This window comes from Bombina bombina, chromosome 6, assembly GCF_027579735.1.
Source record: "Bombina bombina isolate aBomBom1 chromosome 6, aBomBom1.pri, whole genome shotgun sequence".
NCBI classification, from domain to species: Eukaryota; Metazoa; Chordata; class Amphibia; order Anura; family Bombinatoridae; genus Bombina; species Bombina bombina.
In genome coordinates this window covers 597,369,990-597,377,489 of record NC_069504.1, presented here as the reverse complement: position 1 = coordinate 597,377,489, position 7,500 = coordinate 597,369,990, and the positions used below count along the sequence as shown (strand labels likewise).

Here is a 7,500-nt window from a genome sequence, read left to right as displayed (position 1 = left end):
TTTTGAAGTAGGGAATTTCTCTTGTTAAGTGTAGTCAGTCCACGGGTCATCCATTACTTATGGGATTATATCTCTTCCCCAACAGGAAGTTGCAAGAGGATCACCCAAGCAGAGCTGCTATATAGCTCCTCCCCTCACATGTCATACCCAGTCATTCTCTTGCAACCTAACTAAAGATAGGTAGTTGTGAGAGGTCTGTGGTGTTTTTAAACTTAGTTTATTTCTTCAATCAAAAGTTTGTTATTTTAAATGGCACCGGAGTGTGCTGTTTGTTTCTCAGGCAGCATTAGAAGAAGAATCTGCCTGCGTTTTCTATGATCTTAGCAGACGTAACTAAGATCCACTGGCTGTTCTCGCACATTCTGAGGAGTGAGATAACTTCAGAAAAATGGAATAGCATGCAGGGGCCCCCTGCAAACGAGGTATGTGCAGTAAATTATTTTTCTAAGCAATGGAATTGACTGAGAAAATACTGCTGATACCAATGTAATGTAAGTTCAGCCTTAAATGCAGTGGTAGCGACTGGTATTAGGCTGATGAATGTGTGTACACTGAAGTATTTTTCTAGGGAATGGAATTTGACTCAGAAAATACTGTTAATACTGAAGTAATGTATGAGCCTTAACTGCAGTAAAAGCGACTGGTAGCAGGCTTATTAATAACACTTCATAACTTTTAAAATGTATGTTCAAAACGTTTACTGGCATGTTAATCGTTTTTTGTGAGGTACTTGGTGATAAAACTTATTGGGGCATGATTTTTACCACATGGCTAACTTTTGTTTCTGCATAGAAACAGTTAACTGAGCTTCCCCACTGTTGTAATATGAGTGGGAGGGGCCTATTTTAGCGCTCTTTTGCGCAGTAAAAATTCAGTCATAATCTTCCTACTTCATCCTCCATGATCCAGGACGTCTCTAGAGAGCTCAGGGGTCTTCAAAATTCATTTTGAGGGAGGTAATCAGTCACAGCAGACCTGTGACAGTGTGTTTGACTGTGATAAAAACGTTAATTATTAGATTGTTATCCGTTTTTGGGTATTAAGGGGTTAATCATACATTTGCTGGTGGGTGCAATCCTTTGCTAACTTAATAGATTTACTATTTGGTTGCTATAACTAATTTGGTTCATTGTTATTTCAACTGTGACAGCTTTTTGTGCTTCTTAAAGGCACAGTAGCGTTTTTTATATTGCTTGTAAATTTATTTGAAAAGTATTTTCCAAGCTTGCTAGTCTCATTGCTAGTCTGTTTAAACATGTCTGACACAGATGAATCTGTTTGTTCACTATGTATGAAGGCCAATGTGGAGCCCCACAGAAACATGTGTACTAAATGCATTGATGTAACTTTAAATAAAAGTCAGTCTTTACATGTAAAGAAATTATCACCAGACAACGAGGGGGAAGTTATGCCGACTAACTCTCCTCACGTGTCAGTACCTTCGCCTCCCGCTCAGGAGGTGCGTGATTTTGTGGCGCCAAGTACATCAGGGAGGCCCTTACAAATCACTTTGCAAGACATGGCTACTGTTATGACAGAAGTATTATCTAAATTGCCAGAATTAAGAGGCAAGCGTTATAGCTCTGGGTTAAGGACAGAGCGCGCTGATGATGTGAGAGCCATGTCTGATACTGCGTCACAATTTGCAGAACATGAAGACGGAGAGCTTCATTCTGTGGGTGACGGATCTGATCCAGGGAGACTCGATTCAGAGATTTCTAATTTTAAATTTAAGCTTGAGTACCTCCGCATATTGCTAGGGGAGGTATTAGCGGCTCTGAATGATTGTAACACGGTTGCAATTCCAGAAAAATTATGTAGGTTGGATAGATACTATGCGGTACCGGTGTGTACTGACGTGTTTCCTATACCTAAAAGGCTTACAGAGATTATTAGCAAGGAGTGGGATAGACCCGGTGTGCCTTTTTCCCCTCCTCCCATATTTAGGAAAATGTTTCCTATAGACGCCACCACACGAGACTTATGGCAGACGGTCCCTAAGGTGGAGGGAGCAGTTTCTACTTTAGCTAAGCGTACCACTATCCCGGTGGAGGATAGTTGTGCTTTTTCAGATCCAATGGATAAAAAATTAGGTTACCTTAAGAAAATGTTTGTTCAACAAGGTCAATATCTTACAGTTCCTTGCATGCATTGCGCCTGTCACTGCTGCGGCGGCATTCTGGTTTGAGTCTCTGGAAGAGGCCATTCGCTCAGCTCCATTGGATGAAATTATGAACAAGCTTAAAGCACTTAAGCTAGCTAACGCATTTGTTTCTGATGCCGTCGTACATTTAACCAAACTTACGGCTAAGAACTCCGGATTCGCCATCCAAGCGCGCAGAGCGTTATGGCTTAAATCCTGGTCAGCTGACGTGACTTCTAAATCTAAATTGCTTAATATTCCTTTCAAAGGGCAGACCTTATTCGGGCCCGGCTTGAAAGAAATTATTGCTGACATTACGGGAGGTAAGGGCCATGCTCTGCCTCAGGACAGGGCCAAATCAAAGGCCAAACAGTCTAATTTTCATGCCTTTCGTAACTTCAAGGCAGGAGCAGCATCAACTTCCTCCGCTCCAAAACAGGAAGGAGCTGTTGCTCGTTACAGACAGGGCTGGAAAACTAACCAGTCCTGGAACAAGGGCAAGCAGGCCAGAAAACCTGCTGCTGCCCCTATGACAGCATGAAGAGAGGGCCCCCTATCCGGAAATGGATCTAGTGGGGGGCAGACTTTCTCTCTTCGCCCAGGCTTGGGCAAGAGATGTCCAGGATCCCTGGGCGTTGGAGATCATATCTCAGGGATATCTTCTGGACTTCAAAGCTTCTCCTCCACAAGGGAGATTTCATCTTTCAAGGTTATCAGCAAACCAAATAAAGAAAGAGGCGTTTCTACGCTGTGTACAAGACCTCTTACTAATGGGGGTGATCCACCCAGTTCCACGGACGGAACACGGGCAAGGATTCTATTCAAATCTGTTTGTGGTTCCCAAGAAAGAGGGAACCTTCAGACCAATCTTGGACTTAAAAATCCTAAACAAATTCCTAAGAGTTCCATCATTCAAAATGGAAACTATTCGAACCATCCTACCCATGATCCAAGAGGGTCAGTACATGACCACAGTGGACTTAAATGATGCCTACCTTCACATACCGATTTACAAGGATCATTATCGGTACCTAAGATTTGCCTTCCTAGTCAGGCATTACCAGTTTGTAGCTCTTCCCTTCGGGTTAGCTACGGCTCCAAGAATCTTTACAAAGGTTCTGGGCTCACTTCTGGCAGTACTAAGACCGCGAGGCATAGCGGTGGCTCCGTACCTAGACGACATTCTGATACAAGCGTCAAGTTTTCAAACTGCCAAGTCTCATACAGAGATAGTTCTGGCATTTCTGAGGTCGCATGGGTGGAAGGTGAACGTGGAAAAGAGTTCTCTATTACCACTCACAAGGGTTCCCTTCCTAGGGACTCTTATAGATTCTGTGGAGATGAAAATTTACCTGACGGAGGCCAGGTTATCAAAACTTCTAAATGCTTGCCGTGCCTTTCATTCCATTCCACACCCGTCAGTAGCTCAGTGCATGGAAGTAATCGGCTTAATGGTCGCGGCAATGGACATAGTGCCATTTGCGTGCCTGCATCTCAGACCGCTGCAATTGTGCATGCTAAGTCAGTGGAATGGGGATTACTCAGATTTGTCCCCTCTACTAACTCTGGATCAAGAGACCAGAGATTCTCTTCTATGGTGGTTTTCTCGACCCCACCTGTCCAAAGGGATGACCTTTCGCAGGCCAGATTGGACGATTGTAACAACAGACGCCAGCCTTCTAGGTTGGGGCGCAGTCTGGAATTCCCTGAAGTGAAGGCTCAGGGATCATGGATAAATATTCTGGAGTTGAGAGCAATATTCAATTGCTCTTCTAGCTTGGCCTCAGTTAGCAACTCTGAGGTTCATCAGATTTCAGTCGGACAACATCACGACTGTGGCTTACATCAATCATCAAGGGGGAACCAGGAGTTCCCTAGCGATGTTGGAAGTCTCAAAGCTAATTCGCTGGGCAGAGTCTCACTCTTGCCACCTGTCAGCGATCTACATCCCAGGCGTGGAGAACTGGGAGGCGGATTTTCTAAGTCGCCAGACTTTTCATCCGGGGGAGTGGGAACTTCATCCGGAGGTCTTCGCTCAACTGATTCATCGTTGGGGCAAACCAGATCTGGATCTCATGGCGTCTCGCCAGAAGCCAAGCTTCCTTATTACGGATCCAGGTCCAGGGACCCGGGAGCGGTGCTGATAGATGCTCTGACAGCCCCTTGGGTCTTCAACATGGCTTATGTGTTTCCACCATTTCCGATGCTTCCTCGACTGATTGCCAAGATCAAGCAGGAGAGAGCATCGGTGATTCTGATAGCGCCTGCTTGGCCACGCAGGACCTGGTATGCAGACCTAGTGGACATGTCGTCCTGTCCACCATGGTCTCTGCCTCTGAGGCAGGACCTTCTAATTCAGGGTCCTTTCAACCATCCAAATCTAATTTCTCTGAGGCTGACTGCATGGAGATTGAACGCTTGATTCTATCAAAGCGTGGCTTCTCGGAGTCGGTTATTGATACCTTAATACAGGCTAGGAAACCTGTTACCAGAAGAATTTACCATAAGATATGGCGTAAATATTTATATTAGTGCGAATCCAAGAATTACTCATGGAGTAAGGTTAAGATTCCTAGGATATTGTCTTTTCTACGAGAGGGTTTAGAAAAGGGCTTATCCGCTAGTTCGTTAAAGGGACAGATTTCTGCTCTGTCTATTCTTCTACACAAGCGTCTGGCAGAAGTTCCAGACGTTCAGGCTTTTTGTCAGGCTTTGGCTAGGATTAAGCCTTTGTTTAAGACTGTTGCTCCGCCGTGGAGCTTAAACTTAGTTCTTAACGTTCTGCAAGGCGTTCCATTTGAACCCCTTCATTCCATTGATATCAAGCTGTTATCTTGGAAAGTTCTGTTTTTGATGGCTATTTCTTCGGCTCGAAGAGTCTCTGAGTTATCTGCCTTACATTGTGATTCTCCTTATCTGATTTTTCATTCAGATAAGGTAGTTCTACGTACTAAACCTGGGTTCTTACCTAAGGTAGTTTCTAACAGGAATATCAATCAAGAGATTGTTGTTCCATCATTGTGTCCTAACCCTTCTTCAAAGAAAGAACGACTTTTGCATAATCTGGACGTAGTCCGTGCCCTGAAGTTCTATTTGCAGGCAACTAAAGATTTTCGTCAAACTTCTTCCCTGTTTGTCGTTTACTCTGGACAGAGGAGAGGTCAAAAGGCTTCGGCTACCTCTCTCTCCTTTTGGCTTCGTAGCATAATACGTTTAGCCTATGAGACTGCTGGACAGCAGCCTCCTGAAAGAATTACAGCTCATTCTACTAGAGCTGTGGCTTCCACCTGGGCCTTTAAAAATGAGGCCTCTGTTGAACAGATTTGCAAGGCTGCAACTTGGTCTTCACTTCACACTTTTTCAAAATTTTACAAATTTGACACTTTTGCTTCTTGGAGGCTATTTTTGGGAGAAAGGTACTTCAGGCAGTGGTTCCCTCCGTTTAAAGTTCCTGCCTTGTCCCTCCCTTCATCCGTGTACTTTAGCTTTGGTATTGGTATCCCATAAGTAATGGATGACCCGTGGACTGACTACACTTAACAAGAGAAAACACAATTTATGCTTACCTGATAAATTTATTTCTCTTGTAGTGTAGTCAGTCCACGGCCCGCCCTGTCTTTTAAGGCAGATCTAAATTTTAATTAAACTCCAGTCACCACTGCACCCTATGGTTTCTCCTTTCTCGTCTTGTTTCGGTCGAATGACTGGATATGACATGTGAGGGGAGGAGCTATATAGCAGCTCTGCTTGGGTGATCCTCTTGCAACTTCCTGTTGGGGAAGAGATATAATCCCATAAGTAATGGATGACCCGTGGACTGACTACACTACAAGAGAAATAAATTTATCAGGTAAGCATAAATTGTGTTTTTTTGCCGCTACCAATATTTTGAGATTGTCTTTGCACTATTAATCTTTTACACTATTAATTTAAAATAGGAATTTCCTGTATAAACAAGGCGTTGTTATTTCACCATGCAAAAGAATTATGACAAGAGATTTTTCTGTTTGAATACCGAGGGTAGATTCCATAGCTGTGATAATTTGTTCCCAAAAGGACAGAATTTTATTGCCACCATATCTGCGGTAAAGTTCCTCTCTCCCCACAAACCCTCCAACAGAATTGTAATGAGGCAGGATATATTTTATCAGGTGATAAATACCATCTAGTGAGGATTTTTATATTAGCTTCTATAGTAGAAATAGAGAGAGAGGCCTTAAAGGAACAAGTGAAAATACGGGCACATTGTTTCTGGGAAAGAGTGGTTTAAAGTTCAGTCTCCCTAGACACTGATTCTTTTAAATGTTTCCTATTATAAGACTATCTGTTGCATTATTTGCATGTACCAAGAATTTTCTCTGAACAGTAAGTTCATTTTTCAAAAACTTATTGAAATATTTATTCACAGTGATACATGAATCAGTGTAACTATGAATGTATATTGTGCAAGCAGTAGTGTAGATTTGGATACATTGTTTGCAAAAGAAACAGTATTCTATTCGGATTTCCAAACAGGCACCCTAAAATAGATGGGAGAAAAAATGTTAATTATTTAATAGTTAAATCAATACTAATGTCTTCTATAACTTGGTAACAGTGGCGGATCCAGGGGGGGGGCAACGGGGCAATTGCCCCCCCCCCCCCCCCCCCCCCGAGAATATACTGAGAGAGGGCTTCTGGCCGCTTTATTGTTAATTTTTTTTTATTATTATTATTTGTGTGTCCCGCATTGCCCCCAACCTTGTGGCCGCTTCATTGTTAATTCTATTTGTTGTTTCGTTTTATTATTTAATTCCTATTGGGTCTGATGTAGTCGGTCACATGAAGAATTGTAGCCAATACCTGCACTTGACTCAGTCTGAAGTCATATGGCGCCAATAACAAGTTATAGCGCACCGCTGCATGTCCGTGTCCTGGTGAGGTGGTCCCTGGGTGAGTGCGGGCAGAACAACTATGAGTCATCTCAGTCTGTCAGTGAGGATGCCGGTCAGGATTGTATTTGAATCGTCATGTAAATGGTGTCAAACGTGAGTCATTCCAGCTCCCTGATCAAAGCCAAGCTTGTGTGCTGCATTTGCTAATGACTTTCCATTTTAGCTTTGCACAGTAGGGCTCAGACCTTGCACCATTTTACCGCTGCTAGGCACGTCCAAATAATGCCCACCCACGTTAATCCTTTTGATCTTCCTCTCAATGCTGCCAAGTCATCTACTTCACACCAGTAACCTGCTATTTTAGGGCAGGAATAAGAATCCATAAAAACTGAAAAGAACAAACAACAGATATACCCCTCTCACAACTGCAACACGGTCAGTGGGGTGGGGGGCAGCAGCCAGGGTACAGACCACGCCGGGTAA

General features: G+C 43.4%; 1 protein-coding gene across 1 annotated transcript in view; it reads left to right on the top strand.

The window, feature by feature from the left end:
* ANKDD1A (ankyrin repeat and death domain containing 1A) overlaps positions 1 to 7,500 on the top strand; it is an 86,885-nt gene that overhangs the window by 42,234 nt on the left and 37,151 nt on the right. The window lies entirely within an intron of this gene.